This window comes from Netta rufina, assembly GCF_964035555.1.
Source record: "Netta rufina genome assembly, chromosome: 7".
NCBI lineage: Eukaryota > Metazoa > Chordata > Aves > Anseriformes > Anatidae > Netta > Netta rufina.
This window is the reverse complement of record NC_140130.1, coordinates 27,659,556-27,687,515: the sequence shown is the minus strand read 5'-3', so window position 1 is coordinate 27,687,515 and position 27,960 is coordinate 27,659,556.

Genomic DNA, 27,960 nt, shown 5'->3' with positions numbered 1-27,960 from the left:
ACAGGGCTTGGGAAAGGAAGCATAGATAGCCACTCACTAAATCTAGCAGAAGAATGAAAAATTCCAGTGCTAAAACTTTGTAATTAAAACCTTGGCAAGATGTTAGAGACGTTTTTATTTTCCCATCATTTTAAGCAGTACAAGAAGCAAAATATTTTACTGATAAAAATGGTTTAATAATTTAAATCTCATAGGAGATATTATTTTTAGACCAATCTTGTTACTAAATCCATAAAAAAGAAAGTCAAATATTTTGGTACATCACCCTTTAAACTGATACAGGAATATAAACACAACTTTATTTCAAAACATTTATGAAGAACTGGTAAGTTTAGGAATAACAGTGGTGCTGGGCTTCAACCTCAACTTCTGGCACCATTTGGAAGGGAAGTTTATTTGAAATAAACAGGCAAAAATTCCTTTAATGTTTATGCCCATGTGTGACACAGGAGAAGTCAGAGCAGTGAGTATATGAAATGTGATTACTGTTTAGATAAGATCCACAGAATAAAAGTGGACCCTCTATTACTGTCTTTGTCTATTCATGAAATGTCAGACTTCTCTTGGATTGTTTTGATCACAGAGTGGCCTGCTTATGTATAACCTGAGAAGCTGAAGGTAAGTTATTCTTCAGTAATTAAGTCACTTTACTGATTAGGCTTGACTTCTCATGCTCAGTCTCATTTCAAAAGATGATGACAAAGACCCTTAATCTTTTGAGAATTATGAGAAAAATAAACCCTGCAGTAAAATGGGAATAAGAAGTACGACTGGATCATTGGTTTCTAGATCAAGGTGATGTACATCTTCAACTAGTTCTGCATTTTGTGATGTGCATGAAGAAAAATGAGAATGAATTCCAGGGATTGCATAAGGGAAACATGTAAGTAAACCACATGAACATATAATTTATGTTTAAATAAGCCTTTCCAGCCAAACGAATGTTTTCATAGCAGGGTCAGATAAAGACAAAGTGGTTCCTCTCCTGAAAGAAACAGGAGTTCTGTCTTTATTTTTGATGCTTTTGAAGTTGTCACCTGAACTGCTTGAAATTCATAGGAAGGCCAGAATATTGGATTATCTGAACTCATGGTTTCACATTTTTGTCTTAATTGTGGAATGCTGAAAGTCACTGTGGTTCATCTGGTGAAGACCATGGGACCTCCCATGCTAAGCAACGTATCTAGGCCTGAGCAAATCCACACGTTCAATTAGAACAGAGAAGATAACTCTAGAATGGTGGCTTCTGTCTTCAAACATTTGACTTTAGACATAGTTTACAATGTTGTTTTTTTTGTTGTTGTTGTTTGTTTTTTTTTTGTTTTTTTTTTTTCTTCTGGCCAATACAGTTGTCTGTCTGGAATATCCCATTTTGGGAGCTAGGAATGGGTAAGGTAGTGTTTTCTGCTGTTTAATGTAAGAGTAGTGGAGTGCTTGTTTGATTCTAAGAATCATTTTGAAGAAAGTGTTAAATAATCAGGCTGGGAGAAAAAGTGGGGAGCAATGATGATGAATTACTTTTTTCTAAAAAGTTTCCCTGGAACTTTTAAGACCCAAATTGCAAGCTGTTCCTGGTATTTTTTCCTGGTACAAATATGTGATGATTGACAATTTGATCTTGCACTGAGGTACACAATCCTGCATTTTGTATTAGATGCTGCATTAAGGATGCATTAATGTGGATTTGAAGAACTTTAGGTCTGTTTGTATTTTATTCCTAATCATTAAAAGAGAAATGGTGAAAGCAGTAGCTATGCTGTAAATTCATTGTAATATTCCATAGAAGGCTTTTAAGTTATTCAAACTGTCTTCTCACAAATCTAATAATTTGTGTTACGTGAAAAGTGATTAACTGTGAATTCTTGTCTACTTGGTGATAAGATCATATTTGGTCTACTGCTGTGGTGAGCATCAATTGCTACCTTTTGTTACTATACATGAAATGAGCTAACTCTAGAGATTAACAGAAAAATGTCCTTCCCACCAAAAATGCAACTAGTGCTTTTGCTGGCAAGAGTCATGGAGGGACTGGTGATTAATTTTGCAGGCATGCCTTTGTACTATTTTAAGTTTCCCCTTCCCATGGGGAACTCTGAGCTGGTTGACCTAGTTGAATCCTAAAGACCTCTTATACAGCTAAAGAGTTAAAATGGAGCCAGTCAATTGACACAAAAGGTCAGAGATGCAATTAGGGATGGAATTGGTTAGGGATGTCTTTTACCAACCTGACCCAAGATGAAATTCCTCACTGAAACAGGAGAGGTGTTACAGAAATACTTGGGATTAGAGTATTTGTTTAAGAAATTGAATTACAAGCCCATGATTCAGACCAAGAATATGAACTTGGGATTTATAAATCCTGGAAAAGTATTGTCCTTACTGCAAGTTATCAACTATAAATATTCTGTCATTTCTCATTACAATGTTTGATTTGTAAATCACACAACAAATCCAAAGTATGTTCTCGTGTTATAATTTTAATAGTCAGCCAATACATTGCTGCATTGCTGACCTATTCTCTCTGTATTTTTACAAGTGATTATGAATAGTCTCAATTTAATCCTGTTGTAGATTTGGATAGTTTTTGCTATGTTTTATTTTTCCCTCCATTCATACTCTGTTACCTGGAAGAGTTCAGTGCTATAACCTCTGGTTTTTCAAAACATTTCAAAAGAGAACTGTGGTGTGCAGAAATGAAACATGAATGTAGTCACACAACCTGTTGTTTTTACTCTGATTTATTGGAGGAAACGTTATTGATTTCAGGCATAATTGTCAAAATTTGTTGAGAAGAAATCACCTAAAAGGTATGGCAGGATTAATAGGTAGGTCAGGAACAGAACATAACTTGAGATTTAACTTGGTTCTTGTGTTTAGAAAGCAGGTTGTAACCGGTCATCTTGTCTCTGTCAGAAGGCTGGATGAAAATAGGTGGGCACCTGCAAATGATCATTTTAAACTTCTGCTAGTTTGATATAAAATGTAACATTGCCTTGAAATGTCCATTTCTCTCCATTGACTGCAGCAGTATGCTTTTCATAGAACTTTTTATATTGTCATTAAATGTGGCTGCAGTGTTTAAAGATATGGCTTTATAATTCACTAAGTATCCTGAAGAACACTGAATTAATTTTTCAGTTGAAACAGTTGATTTACCAGAAAATATCTACAAATTTTACTGCTGCTACAGTTTCTGGTGAGGAAAACTATAAATCACCCAGCTACATTATTTCTCTGAAAGCTACTAATCAGACTATTTGCCAATGCACCTTGTATCTTGAGGTTATTTTGTCCTGTCCAGCTCATCTGGAAGATTTGTGGTATAGAATGGGTCAAATAACACATCCGTTACCTTGCCTTTAATTACTGAAAAGGTTTCTTGACTTGAATCAATTATTTTCAGGGCTAGCTTCTTCAACTTACAGAAGCTGTTTATCTGTACAGCTACATTCTGCTGGAAGTAACTTTGGAATATTTCTTCCTTTGCCTTCAGGTAGTTAAAACAGCTAATGCTCTTCATGCTTTTCATAGCATAGCCTTCGTAAGTCCTTTTTATGAGGAGATAACTTCAGGTCTTTACAAGATCTAGGAAGTCTTCTCTCTTGCGCTGTGTTCAATGGGCAGTGTTCAAATAGAATGGAAACATCTCCTTGGCTCTGAAAGGCTGTGGAAGCAGCAGTACAAGTGTTTCTCTGTTGCAAAGTTTTTTAATTTCTTGGTTCAAAACACTGCTTCTGTAGTGAAAGCTTAGTTCTCTATACAGGATATTTTTGAGTGATGGGGAGATGGAAAGGGAAGCAGAGGTTTAGGATCAAACATAGCAACACTGTGGAGCTGACTTGAATGGCTTCATAGTAGCTCTTTTCTATAGCAACTTCAAGCTTTAGAGTAAGTTGAATTTGCATAACATGTACTGGAGGAAAAAAAAAAAAAACACAGCAGTCTTGCTGTGTTTATTACTGTCAAATGTTGGGTTTCTTTTTAAAGTCCCAACCATAGAAGCTTCATGATTATACAATCTTTCTTCTAGGGAAAACAAATCCCTAGACTTTGTGTTTGCAGTGAAAAGATGAAAGATGTCTTAAAGGTTCAAAAGCCAGGAATTCTGAATTTCCTACTGTTCAAATTAACTACAGTGAAGAAAAGAATGCCGATGTATTGTACATTTGTCAGAAGAGTCAAGATAAAAGAAAAATCATTGGTTTTGTTTTCCAGATATGGAAAAATAAGACATTAACATAAGTTCTTTGCTGGAATTCTTAAAGTTCCTATGCCAGCACAGTGAGCAAAGACCCCTTCCTTAAAGCTAGAAAAGCTTCTGAATTGCCTTTAACAGGATAATTATAATGGGATTTGTTTGGCACTAATGAGCTGCCCAAGCATTCTTAAATAGATAATTCTGAGAAGTCATTGACATCTTTTGTTTTTATTCAATACGGATTTTCACGTTATGGTTTGGTTGTCTTAGCAAGACTTTCTCTACTTCTGTCTGCATCCCTCTCTTGCTCCACTTCCTGCCCATCTTTTTGCACAATTTACTTATCTACTTCTGTGTTCCTTTGCTTTCTTCCATGCTACAAAATAAACTTTGTTTTTCTTAAACCACTGTAGTCTGGAATAAAAGCTATTTTTTATTGATATTTTGTGAAACATGAAAATTTCTTACCTGCCGCATTTACTAGTAGCTATGAGTGGGAAGAACATTCAGCTAGCTTTTATAAGAGATGAGAATTTGGCTATGAAAAAATCGAGAAATCTTTTTTTCCTTAAGCATTTGCTGATTATTTTTTTTTTCCTGGAGCAAAGGTCAGAAGTCTGTATTTCAGTACAAAAGGAATTTCAATGAAACCTGCTCCAAGCAATTTTTTTTGGTGTTATTGCTTTTTAATACTTACCCTTTAGCATGCTTCCTTCTTTACTTTGACATTTAGCTTTAATCTGTGTGTAGCCATAAACATCACTTCTGTGTTCAGATTGAGTCTGCCCTAGTGCCCTTGAGACAACTTGTAGAGGTGAAACACATAAGAGGAACATGGCAACCATGTCATTGTGTCATTTAAGAACAGATCCCTTAAAAAAAAAAAAAAAAGGAACAAAGTAACAAGTATTTTATTTTTGCTATCTAAAATATTAAGATCAACCCAAAATTCCCTGCTTATGAACACAAGATATAAACTAGAAAGAAATTCAATTCATATGAATAACTTTTCACTGTAATTACACAGGAAGAGATCTTTGTAGCAAGCTGCAAATGTCAAGAGTCCATTTGGCTTTTTGTTCCCAGGAGGGACATGTTGAACATAAGTTATTTGAATTTCATTCTGAGGTAACTTACATTCTGATCCTCTCAACCAGACAATCAGAAAAGTAGGACTAGAATTGATCTCAAGAGCTCATCTAGCACAGTTCTTGTCAAACAGGATCAGATGTTTCTGTAGCACTGTTGTTTGATGCTCATCTAGCTTGCTAAGATTCCAGGACTGGAAGCTTCACCAAGGGTTTTGAAGAGGGATTACTCCTTTCTTCTTTGCTACAGTGTATTGATTATATGGAGATCTGCATTGTGTTCATTAAACTTCTTGATGATCATCCTTTTCATCTGTCTACTCTGCATGAGTAGATACTTGGAATATGGGTGGCTTTAGATATCTAAATTCTCCTCTGTAGGCCTGATGGCGAATTTTACCTTAAAACGGTCTTGTAGGAGAAAGGTGCAAACTGCACACTTCAGAACAGTCTCAATTTTTTTCAGCTGAAAAGATGAGCTCTTTAGACCCATGTTTATTTAATGCTAGAGCACTTATCTTTAGTCCATTTTTTACTTACATGCATTTACTGTAAGGCCAAGACAGTGGTGACTATTTAGTACAACTGTGTTTTGTGTGTGTTTTTTTTTTTTTTTTTTTTTTCAGAATTTCTGATAGCAAGCCTTTCAACAGGAAAAATATTTGGCTGGCATAAAGCAACACATCCTAAAGACCCTGCCAGGATGTCTATTTTCAACATGATTAGAGGATAAGCCATATTGGACCAAATGTCTAATAAGGTATAACCAACTTCAGTTTTTAACATGGATTAGGCAATATGAAACACTGTTTTGTCTCATCCTTTATAGACTCCTGTCTATGTTCAAGTAGGAAACACTTAGAAAAACTTCTCATTCCATTTTTAGCTCAGATTACAGAAGGAAAATAAGTGAAGAGAGCATCAATGCTGAAAATCAGAAAAATAATTAGCTATTCACTTTTGAAGTTCTATAAAGACTACTGGGGTTTTAAGCTGGAGAGTCTATAGATAAATTTTGCATGGAAGTATAGATTTGCCAAAAAATGTTCAATGGGAACATGCCAATTTCAGTAGGCTTCCTTCAGTACAGAAAAGTAATAATAAAAATTGTCAACACTTACTGTTACTTGAACAAAAAAATGAAAAAATATTTTCAAATTAGAACATTGATATTAAGATAATTTAATGTACGCAGACCTAATTTCCATAAGTGTTCTTGAAATTATAACTCATAAAAACAAATTTAGAAATGTAAAACTTATGAAAATGGTACCTTTGATTTAAAAAAAAAAAAAAAAAAAAAAGGTAATCACTCCAGTATTCTATCTGGGTAAATTCCCAAGTTATAAACACTTGCAGTGCATGAAAGCTTTTAGTTTTGTCTAGCTACTATGAAACTCAGTTTAGCCAGTCTGTACCTGAAGGAAGTCTTCATGAAGAAGTGTGGTACTATTTGATTGTTATAACAATAACAATCCCCATTGTTTGAAATGCATCTCTAGTAATATGCTTCTATGAAAGGGAGTTCCATTTCTAAGAACCACGAGAAGGCAAACATTGATAGAATGTGTTTGTACCATTATGAAAGCCTGTAATATTCTCCATGCCAGTATTTTAAAAATAACGTTATACTTAATGAAATGGCAGTGAAAAGAAGGATGTTCTCTGGTAGGAGACATGGTGACCCATAAATATTTTTTTTATACAGTTAATTCTGGTCCACTGGTTTGATCACACATTGCTTGTAAACTACTATAAACCAAACACTGAATCCAGTAGTTAGTTTAAATACAATAAAGGCCAAGAGGAAAGTTGGGAAAGTTCCATTATAATTCAGCTTTGGAAGTGGGGCAGGGGAGAGCATTTAGTTATACCCCTGAAGGTTTATACATGGTCACACAGTGAAGCATCCTGGAAAAAAAAAAAAGTGGGGGGAGCGGGGGGGGCTTTGTCTGAGTCTTTTACAAGCAGAATCAGAATGAGTGATCTCTGCTTAGACCATAAATGTGACTTCTTTGAGGACCACCTCAGATTCTCCTTAAAGGAAGAGTTAAAAAAACGCACGTCCCACAGTTCCTCTGTGGGTCTCAGATGATCTAAAGTCAGATTGAGATGATGCCTATGCTCTCTGGAGTCATTGTGATCTGGAGAGCTTCTTTAGCATCTGCAGCTGCTCACATTTGCTGTTAATTTCCTACCAATTTGGGCCTTCTAAAGCAACCAAACTTCAATCAAAAAATCCAGGCTGTAATACAGTAATTTCTAAGTGCTAACATGATCTGTCATGAAAACCAATTAGGTGTTTGATTACTGGTCACTTTTGCTCTGGCTCAATGAACTCATGACTCAGCCTCTCAGTGCAGATGTAAGAGGACAGCTTAAGGCAGAGATGCTTTAGTTTTCTTTTCCTGGAACTCTGTAGTGAAACTTCCATAGCTTACAAAGTTTCATGTTACCTGCAATGTTTTTCCCTCTATGTTAAATCCCTTTAGGGCCTCATTCAGGAAAGCATTTATGTGCACACTCAGCTGGAGATACGCAAGGGGTTCTACCATCTGCTGTAAGATTTCTTAAATGCTGACATTTAAGTGGATTTCAAGGAGCTGAACACTTCTCAGTTATGTTGTGTGCCAGGAGACTTTATCTTCACTATAACTGATTTATGGTACTCTGTCCTGAAAATTAGTCCATAATCCTCACTGGAAGCCTTCACTGTGAAAACTTAGGGATTTTGTGGAATCTGAGTCTTCGTTTGGAGCTAATCTTTGCATGCCTAGGACTCTTAATTTTGATTTAGCTGTTCCTACTTTCTTATTTGTGTCTTTCAAGTGTGGGGGAGGAGGGGGATGCTGAAATCAAGGGAACACTTTGGAGAGGAAAAAATTTCTTAACAGTGCCCAAAGCAGCGTCAGAACACCTTACCACAACCTCATGCTTTGTCCTAGGGAATGGGATGTTATTGTAGGAGGATGACCTTTGTGATGCTCCATATTTATACTTAATTTAGGGGACCAATGCGTTAACTGTTTTAAATTAAGGAAGCCAAGAACTTCAGGAGAGTAGAACTGTTGTACACGCCACAGTCTAAGCTTAGAAAGCAGGCAAGCCCTCTTCTACAGTTGTACCATTCTTTATGATAATCAACAAGTGGCTTGGAAACACTGCTACACAGCTAATTTTCTGGAGGGCTCCCTCCTGCAGTCATCAACTATGTACTGCCCAAGGAAAGATAAAATGATGTACTGTTGGACTGATAAATGCTTTTGTCATATTTAATTGGGATTATTCATTTAGCCCTTTCCATTTTCCCCGCAGAGGTTAATCACCAATGCACGCACAGCCTAAAATGTGATCTGAGTGGAAAATACAAAATCTTTGAATTACAGCAGTTAAGGAGCCCTCTGATTTATCATTTACATTTTCTCTACAGTGCTTGAAGGACTTTGCTTTAAAATTACATTAAAACAAAAACATCCACAGACCAGTCTTATTCAAAACGTATAATTAAGACTCTAGTCAAGATTTTTTTTAGTTTTTGTTGTTGCTTTTTTCCTCTTCATTCCTTGTTCTTTCAAATTCCATTTCTTTGTAGGAGAATATTTCCTGTGCTTCACCACACTGCACGCCATTAAGAAAATACTTTCTATCCTGCAAATGGCAAGAATTTGAGGATTTCAAGGTTGAAGTTACCTTTTGTATTTTCAATGTATTTTAAAGATATACAGTATCCCTATTATTTGAATTTATTATCTGATAGGTCACTTCTACCCTGAGTAGTAATGTTTAGTTCAGCTCTCCATGATGGTATCCAGACCCCTTTTAATTCCTTTGCTAGTTTTCAAGCCAACAAGTATAGATATCTAACGGTATTCCTTCAGCATGTGACTGAGTCACAGTAATCATCTGTAACCATGTGGTCTTCCCCCCAGGCTTGATCAAATCCAGACTAAATATTCCTGCATAACTATTTTTATTCTAACCATATCTAATGTAAATTGTTTGGTCTGCAACTCTTCTTTAACACAGGTCAAGACATGTGCTACAACTTTTGCAGCACTATGTGTTGAGAAATGAACATCCACCTCTGTCTCAAGAGATGCAAATCTAAGCCAATTGTCCCCTATTGTAGCCATCTATCCAATATGTTATGGCCGCATTTTCATGTCAAAGGTCAGCATGTCTTCACATACAGCTATCTGGTCAGATGTGAATGTTTGAATGTCTATATCCAGTTAGTATACTGATATGCCGTGGCTAATATCACTGAAGCCTCTGGTTTTAAGTTTGATGTTGTAGCTTAGGCTCAAAGTGCTGGAAGAGTTGTGGACTGAGGTTCAGGGTGTGCAGGTCTGGAGCAGCAGGCTTTGCCAGTAAAGTTCCTTTTCCTACTCCCTCAAGAAGGCATCAGAACATGGTGTTGTTTCCACCACCTCTTCTCCAATTCTCTCAGCATTTTCTCAAAGTGTACTTATGACTACAACTCCCCATTACTCACTCAAGTTGATAAACAGAGACATGCACTTCATCTGCTTTTGTGTTGTTCCAGAGCCTGTCCTGAGAAGGTGGCTTCTGGAAATATGTCTTTCCTCAGCACAGATGTCATCTTTCATCAGATCAACTGTTATCCTGGCTGCTGCTGTGATTTACATCAACTCTGTAGCAGTCAGGTGCTGTTTATTTGTTGATTTAGCAAAAAATTTTATACATATAAACCAGTCTTTTCAAGGTAGCATGGAAAATATCTAACATCACTGATATGAAGTAAATTTATTATAATTTTCTCTCAGTAAAATAATTCAAAGGTCACCCCATGTCCCACTGTTAAGCACCAGTGACCTCATTTCTGCTCTGTACGTGGAACTTGATGTTCTGGTCTCCAGCCGCTTCTGGGCTGTGCTGCATTGATCACCTCCATAATTCATTTTTCTGTGAATGAGATATCACTGCTTTGCTGCCAAAGGAATTGAGTGATATTTCTGGTGCTGATGCTTAAGAAATATCTTTAAGATCTGAACTCTTCCTAACTAATGGATAATTTATTTCCTTTGCTGGCTTCCAAGAAACTCTCTGACAATAAAATACTGTTTCTGCCTTCTGATATTAAACATATCTTCAACAGTTTCATTGCTTTATCAGCTTCATTATCTTACTCAGTGAGTTGGTAGCATATTGGAAATACAAGGGTGATCTGTATGTATAACAAATTCTAAACATCCTCTTGAAGTTCAAGATGAAGAAAATTGGTTAAAGGAAGTTACCAAGTATGCATGGTTCAGTTTTTGATAATGCACAATATGCAGTCAAGAATACAATGAGTCTCTTCTGTTTTTTTCTGTCACGTTTTTTCCAGGCAGAGCTGTTTGTCTTGTACATGACATATTCAGAAAGTTTTCTGCTATCTACTTATTTCAGTGAAAATGAACCATAAATTTTAATATAAGTGCTGATGAATTCAGCCTCAAAAATGCAGGTACTTTTTAGTTTGCTAAGCAATTGATCTTGCTCCATCTGCTCCACAGTTCAATAATGCTCCAGGATTTTTCAGAAGGTTAGGTGGGCCATGGCATTGTGGCTCAGAGGCTGGTGCTCTCTGCAGACCCATATGTGTCAGGGTCTGATCTAATACACAGCTACAGTGAACGCAGAGGACTCCATAACTGACAAAATCCCTCTGCTCTCTGAATTCTACATACCGACTGAATCAACCACTTTAAAATTAATCTTTGGCTTATTATTTGTGTGAGTATGATACCTGACCTAGACAACCTTCAAACAGGAAAACAAAGGGAGAGTGTCTTCTCAGTTCTTTAGTGAGATGCTTCCGTCCTTCAGTATCCCTATTCCTTTCTTCCTGGGGTGACTTTGTCAATTCTTTAACATCTAAAGACACAAAATTCTGAGGTTTCCTAAACAAGTGGAAATTCTGTACTGACTTGCAAAGCTGCAGATTTAATACTACTATCCAGAATCCAAGCTCTGGGGTATTTACCATTGTTCTTGAAGTCATAAGCTTCTTTTCTCCAGGGGCAGAAAAGAACAACATTTCCTTCTGAATCATTACATTTAATAATTGAAGATCTAACATGCTAAGTAGAGTTTCTTTCTCTGGAAGCAAAAGCAATTCCTGCAGCCAATATATAAGGCTAAATAGCAAAGTGTCTCATTCCACTTACTCTAATGCTTCCCTGACTGAATTTTCTCAGATTTTAACGTATTCTGAGTGGATTATGAATGTGGTTAAAGTTATGAAAGGAAGCTGTCAAGCAAAACCAGCAAGACAATTTAATTTCTCAAGTGTGTTTTTTTATTTCATACAATCTTTAAAAATCAAGCTACATGGAACTCTGAATACCAAGTTTAAAAAAAAAAAAAAATTATCTCTTGGCTATAGTGCTTTTAGAGGTCTTCTGGGTGGTTCTGGTATTGTCCTTGTTGTCGCTAGCTATAAGTAGTTTATATAAAGAAGGAGGGAAAGGGTCTTTTAGCTTTAACTTGGGTTATTCATGGACCACATCAGAATGCAAAATTATCCTACATATCCCATATAGCAGTAAGCCTGATTTTTTGGACTTGGTTTAGAAAAAGCCTTGTAAGAGTTGCTATAAAGAATTTTATTGAAAACTGCGTTCTCCAAGAATATAGCAACAGGAGGAAGAATAACACCCCTGCCTTGATAATGTGCTCAAATATTTACACATTGTTCTGCACTAGCGTCTCAGTTCAAAGACACTTGGAGGGTAAGAAACTTCCTGTCCGTTAGGCCAAAAGCATGGACTCTAATCTAAATATTGCCAGAGTCTAAGTAGGTTTAAAGGTCTAACTTTCCATTTGGTAATAGTAGTTCTAAAAGGAAAGCTATTGAGCTAGAGCCAATGGGCCATGGGCCACAGGAAGAACCAGAAAACCTTCACCATCACTAACCTGATACTGTGTGGATGTCTGTTTTTGGAAGAGTATGGGAACAGTGTCCCTAGAGGCAAAGATCTTTTTGCTTGGAAAAAAAAAAAAATGACAATGTTTAGGACTGTTACCAGTCCTGCCCCAAACATTGTGTCTACAATTACATCTGAGACATGCAATTGCCCACATACTTGTACCTCCATATATAAGAGGTGGAAATGGAGCTGCTGCTTCTCAAATGAGTTTGGGGCTGCTGAGCATGAAATGTATTATCCACAGGTTATTGGTTGGTCACTAAACCTTATCAATTCGTTAGCTTAGGCCAGCTGTGGGTGTAGACTGTCAGAGCTGGACACAACTGGTTACACTGGGGCTGTGTGAAGGGTCTCCTGGCAGCTCTCAGTTTGGTGCCCTCAACAAAAGAATAAAGGGAATGGATCCCTTGCCAGTCCAGCATGATCCACTACAGTTAACATGGGGCAGCTAACAAGGTTAGTGCTGATCCAGGACAACAGAGATTTCCTACCATTCTGCCATCTCCTTCCTAAAGCAGAAGTGAATGAATTCTGCAGCTTGCTGAGCCAGCATCCCTTTTCTGTCCTGTGAATCATCACAGCAAGTGTTTCCATCTGCAGGGAGCAAGAATCCTGGCACAAGCTGGCACCTTGCAGTAGTAGGTCAGCGTGCAGGGACATTTAGCATCCATTCTAGATGCAATAATGTATCACTGGAAGAACACCCAAGAGCATTCCCAGCCTGTACCCTGCTGAAAATGTTCACCTCTTTATCCACTTCATTATAGTCCCATAGATAAGCCATGAACAGCTAATGGTTAGAAGTAGCCTAGTCTCTACTTTTGCTTTTGATCCACTTCTTTTTCTTGCTTATGTTCTATGAAAAAAGCCTGCAACTAAGCAGCCAAATATTTTTTTACTGCTGTGGGTTTGTGGTCAGCATTTACTAGAGTTGATAGAAAATCTCTACTTCTGTGGATGTTAGATCAGTCTCCGAAAAAGTGACATTTAAAAGAAAAAAAAAAAAAAAAAAAAAAACAGAAATTAAGAGTGTCTGAGCTAATTAGATGTGCTGGCATGTGTGCTGTTCCATCCATCTGCCATGCTTCAGACAGCTATATGACTAGGAACAATAATTCTTCAGAGTCTCATGGCAGATACCATATGGCTTCAGAAAAATCCTCTGGCCCTGACTCCTAATGGTATTAGACTACAAGTTTGTGTGCTCTAACACTTTTACATCTGATTTCACATTAACCAGGTCAAGTTTAACCTGTGATTTTTCTGACTTCAACAGTGGATTGATTTTAATCAGCTTTTGAGTTTCAAAGTAGTTGGCCAAAATATTTTAAATTTAACATCTGAACAAATTGCTTGGCAAAAGAAATATAGGAGATATCATTATATAGATAACTTCACTAGAAAAAAGGCCCAAACTTCTTCAGGAAACATTCTCCACTTCCTTTCCTCTTTAGATGGTCCAGTTATGAAACACTGACTTTTTATTTACTTGGTTTAAGTTTGCACAATCATTCTCTGTGCCTCAAAGGATAATGCATAGGATTTGTCAGAATATGCACATTCAGAAGATAATAACAAAATCTGAAAGTGGGTATTCATACAAAATTTGTGCAGAGGTTTTGCATTTAAGACCCCTTTTCAACCTTTCACTTTCAGCAAGGTTGTAGCAGGCACAGAAGCTGTAGACAACAATCTGCAAAAGTTATAGTATCAAAGATTGTTTAAAATCAAGCAGTAATCAGGTTATTTTGACACTGCTAAGGAAATGAACCCAGAAACTGGTCAGATTAAATGGTATTCTTACAGTGAATAAGTTTTTTTAAATCCCTTTTTGTCTCTGATTTCAGACAAAGTTAAATAGCTTCTTGGAGCTCTTCTTGGAGGAATTCTGCCTTAAGTGCAAGTTGACTCATGGGCAGCCTTTCTTTCTCATGCCTCTGCATAAGCCACCTGAAAATAAGACAAACTGTCTTATTTGTTCCAAGCTACCACTGTCATTCTGTGTCTCTGTCAAGCGACTTTATCTTTCAAGCGTCACTTTACTCAACAAGCTTTGAATACTTGGAGGTTAATGACAAAAAGACAACTGCGAGGACTTCTGTTTAGAAATGGATTGTTTACCTTTACTACAAGTGAAGTGGTCAGATTCAGGCCTTTCTAAAAAGATCTTGATAGCCAAAGCGCTGTTGTTTTCCTGCACATTTTGGGCAGCCTTGCTAGCATCTCACTGCTTTTTTTTTTCTGCCATTTATCAACCAGGATGCAGGTCCATACAATCATTTTCCTTTCGGTGGGCAATTTCAGGCAGCAATAAAGGAAGAAGACAAGACTATACCTACCCCTACAGGGACCTGCAGTTTCTTAGAAATTGGACCCAACTTCCAGCATCTGGTATTTAGTCAGGAAAAGAGCTTCATTAGTGTTTTGATTGAGAAACAGATGGGATGGTTGTTTCTCTGAGGAGCTGGGGGATAGACAGAGACATAAATGCTTGCTCAAGGCAGGCAGGATGCTTGGGGTGGAGACAAGGGGCTCTCAGGTGGGATTCCTATGCAAAGGGTTTTAGAGTAATGAACACTGAAACAGGGAGAGGATTTGTGTGCCTCATGAAGGTATGATGGGAGAAGAGGGGCCTAGGCAGTCACCCCAAAGGGAAGAGGAGATGCTTTGGTTCAGTGCCACCAAGCTGGGGACTCCAGGGAAGTGTGGAGCTTCTTCCCTTGTCGTTGCTTTGCTCATGCCTGAGGGACAGGGGTTCTTGCAAGGGGGGAAAGGCTTTAGGCAGCTCAGTGGCAATGGCAGTAATAGCAGCAATGTCAGCCTGACAAAGTAACTCCCTATCCCACCATGAGGGTAGTGGCGGGAGGCAGCAACCATGGTTGTGGCCACTGTAGCCTTCCCAGGCTCAGATGAAGCACTAGGAGTAAGTACTAGGAGCTCAGAAGGAGAACAGTTTTTCATGTGTTGCTGAGATCCCCAGGGAAAAAAGCTCTCCGGGGTGGGGAGCTGATATGTCTGAATAGCATTTCAGAATTTCTTGCTGTTCGTGGAAGGGGAGTTTTTTTCATTGAAGCCTGTTGGTGTCTCATGATGGACTACAAGTAGGTGGTGTCAATTAAGAGTCCCAAATAGTTCCTTTCCTCTGGAGGAGGTATAGCAGGTACTGGCCAATGCAGCTGTGGAGGATCACTTTGCAGAGAGGAGTAAAAAGCAGCCCTTTGTTTGCAAAGGGAACTGAATGCTTTGCCAGCAAGCATGCATCTTGATCTAGTCCATGCTGCAGTTTGATCCAGTCAGGGATTTTAATTGATTGGTTTTAATTTTAATGGTTTGTTTGCTTCAGGGATTTAGCAAAAGTCAGAGATGAAGCAGGCACACCGGTTCTCTGATCTCTACACCAGCTTTCAATGCATTCCTGCAATGCCTCCTCTCTGAAAAAAGACATTCATAAATTAAATAGTAATGTCAGAGAAGTTACAAGTGTCTGACTCCACCAAAATCAGAAGAGAAATTACAATTATATAACACCTCTGATTATGCTCTAGGTTGTGCTTTTCTTGACACACATGCTACTTGGACCAAAGGATGCAATACTTTGACCACCTCTGCTTCAGCTCTGAAGCTCTTTTTCTTTGCCTTGATTTATATATTTTTTCCTTTTCATGAACAAGGTTTTCTAGACACTGATTTATTTGGGCTGTTGTCTCTCAAGTAGATGCAAACATAGGGGAAAATTATCCTCAGGACAGTTTAGCAGAGGTTTTTCTCTGAGTAAGAGGACTTTAGAAGACCTTTCCCACTGAGTTTATTGGTTTTCAAATGGAATCCAGGGGCCATTTATGAAGAGACTTGTCTAAAGATTGCACACCAAGAAGGGACTGTCATGTAGAGAGTGTGATTCACTTCTGTCAGTTTGCTGGCTGGAGTTTGCTGCATGGAATACTTTTAACCTAGTTGTATCATTCACAAATATCAGAAAAACAAGGTAAAACTACATACATCCTCCTGAGCCATGGATGCTATCAGGAATTGGTAATAGATGCAGTGTTTTTTCCATTTGAAACTATGCATTTATTATTATCAGTGATTAAAATCTTTCGATTTTATTTTCTGTCAGTACGTTAAGTTTTCTAAAATTCTTATTTTGAACATTTAAATGCTAAATGTATTATGTAACTTTTATTTCCTGTGTCTGGTGCTTCACATCTTGGAGGTGAGATAATAAATCGTATCAAACTCTTAAAAAAAAAAAAACAAAAAAAAAAAAAACAAAAAACTTTCTTTGCTTTTTTTTTTTTAAGTAGAAGTCTATAAGAACAGAATGTATTTCACTGTTGTAGAGGTAGACAAACAAACCAAAAAAAAAAATAATTGATGGGATCTACTTGGAAGTGATACAATATAGAACAACAAGGCATAGCTAGAAAGAGAGTCCAAGAGGTTACTGGCCTGTGTAGTGATAAAGTTGTATCTCCTTGTGAGGCTCTTCTTGCTTTTTAGATTTACGTGCTACTCAGTAGTATCCAGTGATATTGTCATTTATTGGTTTAGCTCCCAACAATGGGAGAGTGGGAGGTATTTGCTGCAGAAGGATAGTGAGAAGTGTAACTGAGGGACTGAGAGAAAGGGTCTCTTAAGTCCTGCTTAGGGTCTCTGTAAGTTCTGCTTGCAAAGAATCTGTGTACGTTATTGCAGAAATAAAGCAATAGACTGGAACTGGGTTGTAGCATGAAATAGCTAATAATACACTTGCAGCTTGTAACTACTTTCTTTATAAAGAAGAAGAAAAAACTCTTCTCCAGTGCTGCACCTGAACCACATGTAATTTATTAGATCATAGGTCAAGAAGAATCAGCAGGACATATGGTTTCGAAAACTAGAAAACAAGGACCATCATATTTCATCCTGTTTCTCCTGTTGAGACTCGTAGACTCAATTTGACAGAAGCTTATCTTTTCAGAAGGCCTGTGGTGCTCAGAGGAGGATTTCAGAAACAAATAGTCTAGCCTTTGTAGTTTTTACTCTACCTGAAGTTTTATTATCTTTTTAAAAACATGTTCTAAATTTAATATTAAATAGGTTTCAAATTCAAATATTTCAGATTTCATCTTCTGTATTTGAACTTTCACATTTGAACTTTCCACATTCAAAATACTATTATTTCAGTGAGTAAATATATTTTTTCAGATAGCATCTATATATGGCTAAAGACATCTGAACATCTTTTGTTTGGCAGTCATTCTTGAAATTGTCTGCCATTTAATCCTGCAGGAAGAGATCCCGAGATTTTTGACTCTCCCAGATGGGGTTTTGATTCATGCTTAAGTCCTGAATCTAAAAATTAGCCAATCTCTGAAGTTCTCATGTTCCTGTCAATTCATCTTCAAAATTGCCACAGGTTATACTATTTTTTTCCCTTTGGTAAGTTCCCTTATGCCTTACTGGAGAAAGATGAATTTTGTATATCTACCCACCTAAATGCATTGTTTTAATCATTCCCTTTGTTGATTGTTATCAGAAAAAATCACAACGTTTTCCAGGAGTAGATATTTGATTTGTATTTCAGCAATAGAAATAACAAATAGAAAAACAAAACAAGTCAGATGTAAATAGTCCTGATTGGAAACTACATACATCAGGGGAACCATAAAAGCATAGAGTGCATATATCTCTTAATCATGATTTTATATTCAATTCAGGTCTGGAAGTCTTTGCTGTATGGTAACTCTTTGGACATCATTTTTTTAAAATGGTGCTGATCTCAAGTGTCTCATGGTGTGCATTGGTCAACAGTACACATCACCCCTAATTGACATGCATTAGATTACAAAGTTAATCTTCAGGTGGCAATGTAGATAATATTTTCTGTCACTATCTTGGCTGTATTTGTTCTACTTGAGACAAATGTTTCATATAAAGGCAGTAAAACTAATATTACAATCCTTCAGGAGGGCATCTCAAACTTGACCTATAAAATGAAAGAAAAAAATACTTGTGCAGACGCAAGAAGTCAAACAATATGTTTAACCAGTTACATATTCTGAGGGGAGGCTTGTCAGGGTACAAAAGGGTCAGGTTCATAGCCTTTTCAATCTCTGTTTTTTTCCTGGGAATTTATCAGTATTTATACCATTCAGTGATAGCTGTAACAGCAGTGGAGATGTTCAGTAGAAACAACCTTGAAAGCCTGATCTACAAATTTTAATGAATTTTGCTTCCTCTTGTGAAAACTGATGCTAGCTTTCAATCAGATATTCAGACCATTTTCTTCATCAATCTTCTATCTCTAGGGTTGTTAAAGAAATTTGATAATTTCAATTGGTTGTCCTTTCATGGAGGAAAATAAAATATGGGTGCCTCTATCTTCCATCCCAGACTGAGTCTGAAGCCCTTGCTCTGGTTGATCAGCCTGCCATAAACTGGTGGACTTGGTCAGTCATTAGTTTTTTGTCTCTTTGGTACTGCTAATATATCTGATTTTTTTTTTTTCCATATTATCTCTTTCCTATTTTATTTTTACAAGAAAGTACTTTTGTGTCCCCCAGTGCTATTCAATAACACCTCTGTTCTTAATACATTCTGAAAAAGCAAATTGTTGGGAACAGTTCAGTGATAATTAAGTGGAGCCAAATCTAAATCAGTCTTTTAGAAGGACAAGCTTATTCTACCTGTCATTTCAGCTCTATTTCCCTGACCCAATTATATAGGAGAGTAGATAAATAAAGTGAGAAGCTACAACTGAATTCAGGAAATGAAAGAACCAGGAATTGCCTTCAAGCCAGGTATTATTTCCATGTACATATATATTTATATACATATATGTAAAAATCATGTTTTTCCCTACAATTAGGCAGACTTTCTGAAAGGGCAGAAGCTGAGCGTGTCAGCACACATTCAAGGATTTTGTCCAAGTGCAGAGGGCAGCTAGAGTTGAGAAGCAAGTTAGAAGAGCTCCATGAGCATACAACTGTCAAATGGTGATAAAACATTACTTAGTGCTGTGAGTTGTACAGCTTAGCAGGAAACTGTGAGATGTCATCATCTGGGCTGCAAGAAATGAATGGCTCTTTTTTTTTTTTTTTTTTTTTTTTTTTTAAGCCTGAAACAGAGTTTATAATGTGTCAAGGGAAAGTGAGGAAAAGATTGTGTGTGTGTGTGTGCACCTCTACCTGTGTTATTCTACATGTGGGTGTGTGTCGCTTCAGACTTATGCTGATTTGACAGCCTCAGTGCCAGAACACACCAAGTAGCTGCTGGACATGCCCAGTCCTGACAGCAACAGGGAAAGTTTTGAAATGCCTGGAAGGACAGCTCTCCAGCTCAGCTCTTCTGCCCAACTGGATTCAGGTTTTCAAGGGCTCTTTGCTTCCTTTAAGGCACACAACTCAACAATTGGCATCTAATGAACCTTCTGAAAATCTCACCACTGACTTTGCTAAGCTGAACTCTATCCATGAGGTCTGTGAGTCCCACTACTAATATCCTTACTGAAGCAGACCATTTTTGCCAGTCTTGGAGGTTGTTTGACTGATGTGAGCACTTAGCCACCAGGAGCAAAACTGAGAAGTGCAGCCAAAATAGCCTTTTGAGTATGGCTTCATTAATACAAAGGTGACTAAAATCATGATCACAACTCTTCTCAAAACAAACAAACAAAACCCTCAATTTCCTATGTTGCCCAATTTCAACTGCAGGGTGCAAAGCTAGTGCTATTTCACAGATACTGTGCATGATATCCATTTTCATGAAGTGTATTAGATCCACTATCTTCTCCTTACAGCCCCAAATTGTTTCTATGTCCTATTTCTATGCTGTTAGCAGAGAAGGATTAAACCACTCAAACAAAACAAAACAAACAAACAAAAAAAACTCACATTGTATAAAACCTTTCTGGAACACAACACTATTCCTACTTGTAGATTGTGTCACTGAGTGGTAGAAAAACATTTAAGATTTCTATAGAGGAAGCATTAAGGGGGAAAAATCTGATAAATTCATAGGTGTTTTTTTTTTCCTTACTGGGTGCAAAAAAAAAGCTTACTGAAGTTATGGTATATTTCTTATTTGAAACCAGTGGAATTTCTTATTTGAAACCAGTGGTTCTTTCATGAAACCAGTTTTTTTTTTGTTTGTTTGTTTTTTGTTTTTTTACAAGCCCTAATCAGAGATGGAAAAACTGTGGCTGAAGAAAAGAGCACTTAGGTATTTTTTTAAACAAAAGTAATTGAGAGTGTGACCCTGAAGGAAGACACTCCCAAAGCCAAACTGAAAAGACTGCAAGAGGGCTAACACTAAACCTGAAGATTCCAACCTCTTGCACTGTCTCTAGGCATTTAACAGGACTGCTATCGTCAGTATACCTGGTTTTAAAAGATTTATTTCTACTTACTGAGTATTATGCTACCTTCCTGCCATTCGTTCATTATGGGACAGACAGCATCTCGTCATCTTGTTAATACAATCATTGCCATGGTTGTGGCATTATGGCGAACAATGAACATGAAATATATGAAGAGGGGTTAGATTTGATACAAACACAGACAGATCACAATCTAATCCATTTTGCAGAATGGGATCTCATGTGGAATTCAAAATTAAGAAGATACTAAAGCATAAATCACTCTGAGCCTGTGCATTGTAAATAAGTCTTCCCTTAAGAAAAAAAGTTAATTGTATCATTCAAGATGTTTGTTTTTCCATGGAACGTATATTAAAAAGAGTGAATATATTATTTTGTATATGTTTTTATATATTACATTATATATATATTTATATATATTACAAGTAAAAGGAAATATAAAATTAACTACCCTAAATTCCTCTCCCCAGTGGATAATACCAATTTCCTATTGATTTCACTGGGGTCTCAATTCTCCACTATATAAATTACTGAATTCTGTGGTCACAACCAGTGTTGAAACCTCTCTTGCAGCTATTCCAATGTCTGTTGGTGTGAGAAGTATGTAACATCCTAGTGAAGCATGTGACATCCCTTTTTGAATGCTCTTAGGTAGCTGCATGTTAATATTGGGAGAAGGCAAAACAGAGCTCTCTGGAAATGGGGACAGCACTTAACAGGGATTTACTGAGGCAGCATGGGCTGCCTGGGCTGGTTCAGAGTCTTATATTAAGATCTGGTAATTTTTTTAAAAGAAGTGAGTCCTTCAGAAAAGCAGCTCTTCTCCCTTCTTTCACCAAGCCTAGAGAGCTGACAATTGCTACGTGTTAATTCCTACATCTGGGACTGGTCTTTCCCTTAGACAGCATGGTCTGAATTATTCCTAGCAAAAGAACAGCTTTAAAAAGCAACCAGCCAAGAACTGCTTTATATTCATGACAAATTTAAATCTGGGGAAGAGTATGTACTGTACACTCAATATCACAGCAGACGGTACCTATAAAGCATATACACCAGGTGTTGATGTCAGAGACGTGCAGAAATATACAACGTGAGAGAGTTTCTTGGGGCAGTGGGAAGAATTACACTCCTGACAAAAGTCTCTTGTTTCACGGAGGTTGGACAAGAAAGTCACAAGAAAGTTTGTTTTGATGCAGAAATAAGTAAAGCCAACCTTTTGCGGAGCTTAGAGATGGATTTTGCTGGCTATGTGGTTCAGTATTCTGGATAATGGCATCCTTTCCAAGTAAGAATGTGACTTCAGTGCTTAGGTCAGAGATTTATTGGTTACCTCTTTCCTATTTAAAGTGAAGTGACTATTTGATTTGACAAAGTTGGCAGCTATTTCAGGACACTGATTTTTTTTTTTTTTTCTGAGCTGGAAATATTTCAAAGTTATTTGCATTTATCTTTTATAATTAAATGTCACTAGCTTAAACAAGAGAAAAAATGTTATTTTTTGGGTGGCCTAAGTGACTGTTGATATCTTCCAAATGACTCATGGGAAACTACAATGTGTTTGGGGGCAAGGGAAGCCCTTCCTCCTGCAGTGACTCTAGCTGTTTCACCCTCACTGCCCATGCTTTGCTGTCTGCCCAGGTTTCCTCTGGCACTCATAATTAAGCATGGAACTTCCACAGGAAAGTTGTTCCTGTGGACAGTATATTTGTCAAAGATTAGGTGAAGCTATTTTCTCCAGACCTTTCCATGGGGGTCATTAAGGTGGCAACATTAGTTTTTCAGCTTTAAAACATGACTAATAATACATTCTAATCTCACAGGAGTTTTATGCAGATAATTGCGTTAGGACAGCCAGATATACTGTGGAAAGGCAACTTGGTATCTTAAAGTTCAGCCCAAATTAATGGTTGCAATATCAATGCTCTGTTGATCTTATAGCTCATGCTAGGTCTTCTTGCCATGTCTCCAGTAGTATTAGCAAGCTAAAGCCAGTTCAGGTTTGCTTCCTCAAGCTGCAGACATTCCAATGTAAATTCAGCTTTTTCTGCTTGCTGTTATTTCTGAGATTCAGAGCAATGCAAGGAACCTAAAAGAGATCGTATAGAAACCTATGTTTCTCATTTTCTATCTTATTCTGGGCAACTTCTTGCTTTGAAACAAATGGGAGAGATACAGAGTATGTTAATACAGCTTATAAATTATTATTTTTTTTTTTTTGAGTCAATGAGGGAGCAGGTTCAGAGATTTCCATAAAGTTACAACTGTGACTGCAAAACTTCTGAGCAGCAGAATTGAGATCATCCGAGACTTCTGATACTGGAATGATTCAAACAGTTCAGGTTGACCTGAATTTTTAGAAACTAAGATAAAATCAGATCACAATGACAGATGCTTTAGGAAGGCTTTTGGCTAGGATTTTCAGTGTTATCATATTTATTTTTTTTAAAAAAAAAAAAAAAGCTTTCAGTATTTTCTAGCTGCAGCATTAACCCTTTTTTTCATGTCCAGGTCTTGATAATGAACAAATAAAAAGGCTTGTGGAGAGAACAGAAGCAGCCAATATCAGAGCAACTCTCAGCAGAACTCTTCATAAATAACATGTTTCTTAAACTGACTCATCAGCGTCTCTGAAAAAAAAAATCTCACTTTTTTATCAATACAAGGTTCAAAGACATTGAACTAGAGAGAAACTTGACAAATATATTAGCACATTGTCTGAAATGGCAGCCCTGCTCAGAGTGTTAAGAACAGTGCAGTGTGTGAGGACAGGCAGGGATATGGCTTTTCACCACTAATTAAGAAATATTTGGGGAGATGAGGACTTGTTGGCTTTTAGTATCCCACACAGCACTTGCTGACACAGAGAAAGGGTGCTATTTTTCACACTCTATGCTGGACTTACCAATAAGAGAAGATATTTTAAAGTCTTAATGAGAGACCATCATTTGTATTCTTCATTGGTATCTTTCTAAGGCAGAACAGAACAAGATTTGAGTAACTAATCTTTGTTTGTTCTTGTTTTAAAAGAATTGTCACTTGGAAAATCTGTTCTGACACCAGACAACCTGCAGGGCAACATGAGATAAGCAAAATCTCCCCATGTCTTCCTGGAATGACCACAACCTCTTGAGGCTCTTCATATCCTATGATTACATCTTGTGGTCTATAACAGCTGAAATCCAGGAAGATTTACCAGTAGCCTAGCCATGACCTTACAGAAAAAGTTATGCTCTGATCACAAAAGTTTACTACAGCCACAAACAAGAAATTCACTTACCTTTCTTCTCTTCTGGGATACAAAGCTGACTGAGGAGCCTGATGAACATTTCAAGAACCCCTAAGCATGTTAGATTTCTAGTCTGTGTTATATGAGAACAAATGTCCACATAGCACATCTTCAGCAGTGCCCAAACATGACTGCTTAGGGAATAGAAAGGATGGCAGAAGAATATCACTTAGAAAATACACCAAATTGCCCCCCTAATATTCTTCCGTCCTCTAGAAAATTTCCGTCTCTGAGCCTCCCTCAGTCAGGCATTATTTTTATATTTGTAGTTTTTCTCGATGTTTTTTTTCTTTTGTGAACTTACGCAGTTGTAAATGTTGGATTCAAGAACAACTTATTATTGTGGAATAAATCACAACCAAGTGGTGGGAGCTCTCTGGGGTCTCCTGCCTTGTGTGCTTTACCTGAGGACTGAACCTACCTGGAGAAAAGCACACACATGCAAAAGGAGATTAATCTGACTGATGGAAGGGAGAGAGCTCTCCTGATTCCCATTTGATTTAATGAATGTAAGTACTGATGAAATTTGAGTCAAATGAGGTAACCTCTGATATGTTTAAGGGGAGCAAATTGTGAACACACAAACTCTTGCACACCAACAATGAAGTTAGGCTATCAGTATATTTACTATACTTCATGACACCTGTTTAGTAATTAGTAGTCATATGCTCTGTGCCTTCACCTGTCATCTGTAAACTAAGGTAGAAGTTCTCACTTGACAAGGCATTATAATGATAAATACACAATGAGCACATTAATATGTGCAACTACAGAGCTGATCTACAGATAGAAAACATTGACTTTTTTCCAAAACAAAAACAGTGGGCAAAGAGTTGTCACATGAAAGTCTGTATCTGACCACTATCTACCATGGAGACCAAGGATTATAGTGACAGAAATGGTATTTGTGTTATCTGTTATTTAAGTATTAGTCAACATCCTACGATATAACCCATAATTAAGTAACAAAATATTCCTAAAAAAAAAAAATCTGTAAAACTTTGGCCTGAAAATGCCGTGTTACTGTAAATTACAGCATATTTATGGGTTCATCATATATATTAGTAACATAGCAGGTTCTTACAACCCTGTAAAGTTCTGTTGACTTCACTGTGGTATGAATTATCACCTAGAAATAGTACAGATACTGCACAGATATTATTACTGCTCCACAGAAGTATTGTCCATTTTTACATCCCTGCTCTTTCATGCTTTCATGTTACGTTACTCTAATTGTTTTTGGTATGAATTCCCTATCGGAGCACTAGATGAAGAAAGGCTGATTAGGTTCTTATTCATTTAATGACAGTATTCAGCATTCAGAAATGATTTTACAGTAACAATCTTAAGGACACCTTCCCAATCAAGTGACTTTTTAATTTATTTTATTTTATTTTTTTACAGAATTCTGTCCTCTCAAAGATAAGCAGTGGCCTGACACTGCTGTGGAAGTGATGCATGCCCAACCCACAAAAGCAGCATGTACTTAGAAATTATCATCCCTTCACACAGGGAATTTGTGTGTGCCTCTCTTAACACTTCAGTCTTGCAGATGGCATCCAAAGGATATCAAATGTACAGTATCAGCCTTTTCATGCGTTTTATGATGATTTCCAAGAGTAATTGGTGCTCATTACCATTCAGCTTCTATAAAAGTGTACTTAGAGTACATGATGAACTGGTAGGAGGGTTTGCTGCTTTTTGTCTGTTTTTATTATTATTCTTTTATGGGTACTACATGGCACAAAAAATAGTGGAAGAGAAAATAATATAAGGGTGAAGAGACCTTGGAGTTGTTTAATTTCACAGGCTTGCACAATGCTTCCAAGGAGGACCTATAAATGGCAGCAGTATGGAATTGGAAAGAAAAAGAAAAAGAGAAAAAAAACTTTGACTCCATGCACTGTTTCAGGCAAGAAGCCATAAATCAGCAGCAAGGTCATAGCAACAGGTCACACTACAGGTCAGTCCAACACAGGCAAAAATTTACTCTGGCATGGACGTAGGCAGCTTTTGATACCACTGTTTTAGCTTAGTATGGAGTGAAGTACTCAAGGTAACAATGGCACTGAGTAGCATGCACAAAACTGGGAACCCCACGGACCTTGAAGATAAAGTTTCTTCCTCCTTCCCTCCTTGTGCCCACTCTTCCAGCTGGCTCATGATCATACATTACTGACGTGAGGAAGGAAGGCAGGCAGGCATAGGCCTGCCCAGGTTGAATATACCTCTTTCCTCTTTTCTTTCCTTCTCTTCCCTCTTTCCTTCTTTCCCCTTCCTTCCCTTTCTCTGTTCCTTTCTCCTTTTCTCTCCTCCTTCTTTTTCCAAACTATCTAAATCCAAACATTGCAAAACACTGTTTAGCCCAACTGAACCTAACATCCATGTAGCACCCCACCATTGCTCACCACGGCTTCACCTGAGTCCACCAGTCTGGATATGTGGGATCACTTGGTATTCTGACCTAAAATACTTGAGGTCTCCTCATACCCTCTGATGTATGTAGTCTCCTAATTCTCACCAGAGGAAAAAATTTTACTCCCTCCTTTGCCTTCTGCTGTAAGTTAACGTGACCTGTGCTATTCTACTTTCTAAAGCACTTTTTATGGGGTATTATTATTACTTGCTTTCATAACGTTAATTAACGTCATGTATTTTTACAAGTGGTCCAAGTCTACTTAACCTGTCTAGCTTGTTGTATGCAACTTATTATTGATTCAAGCCCTTTGCTAGACCTTGAGAAAATATTAAACAATTACTTAGTGGAATGTGGCCTTTCTAAAAGCCATTTTCTTCAAAGGTCTTCTAGGAGTACGACCTTATTCTCTTTTCTGCATGGGTCTATCTTTCTCAATCTATTGCTACCAAAAAAAAAAAAAAACTATTAAAAAAAAAAACTATAAAAAATGTATTTTCCCATTTTTATCACTGAAATGAAATTTGACATTGTCATAAAGAAGAGAAAGAAGTAGAGCATAGGCTGCTAGGCAACAGTCTATGGGAAAAGCATTAGTGGGACTCATCTGAGCTTGATCTACTGTGTAAAATCCAGCTATTCCCAAGCATCGCTTCCTCAAACTCCTCAGGGTATGTCATCCAGAGTCAAGAATCTAGGAAAATTCTCCTTTGTTGACTCCTCCTTGTTTTCCCACCATTTGGAAGCCTCATGCTCATACTAATGTCCTTAGGCTTGGCTGGTATGTCTAGGACTTTGTCTATGTCTTAGGACACTCCACAGTGTGTACTTATCTAAATTACTTCCTCAGTTTCCCTGATGTGGGAGCAGTCCTTCCCTAAGTACTATGAAACCTACTGCGTCTGGGTTCATGTCTGTGAAGGATACAAAGTACATCTACAGAGTGATGATACTACCTTCTTGTGCATACTCCATCACCTAACTGGTGGTCACATCTGAATTTGTTTCATACTGGCTAAAGTGGGATAACAGCTGGAAGATCAATCAAATTTTAGATGTTGCACAGCCAGGGTTTCATACTATCTTTTCATAATATCCAACATCCATTGGCATCTCTGAGCAGGATGTGTTGTAATTTCAGGACAAAACAAAGTTGATTTAAACCCTGGTGAGTTTAGTTTATTTTAACTTGTTTGATTGCTCTCCAAGGCATTCTAGAAATATTCATCTAGTCAGTAACACCTAAAGGTGCCTTAAAACAATAATAAAAATAAATAAATAAAATAAATAAAAACCCACCCCATCATCTGCTATTGTCATTACAGATGAAAGATAGGTTAGTTGAGTCTTGGATCTCTTCTGATTTGACTTGGATATTCAGCATATCCTCAAGCACCTTCAGCATTAAGCTAAGTTACACTTTCTGACTTTGTCATGAAAGCACTTGTTCAGTTGACCATAGCTGAGAAGCTGTTTAAGTTGTCCCATAGGGACAGCAAGAGGTTAGGGACTGACTTCTGGTTCAGAGCCCGAGACTGTGTTCAGAGTCCAAGAAGGTGCTGCTGTAAGTTGTTTCAACCCACTCATTTGACTTCATGGTAGAGGGGTTTGATTACAGCTGGAAGCTGGGTTAGGAAGGCATTTCATCACTGCTGCAAGGATGAATCTGGTTCAAAAA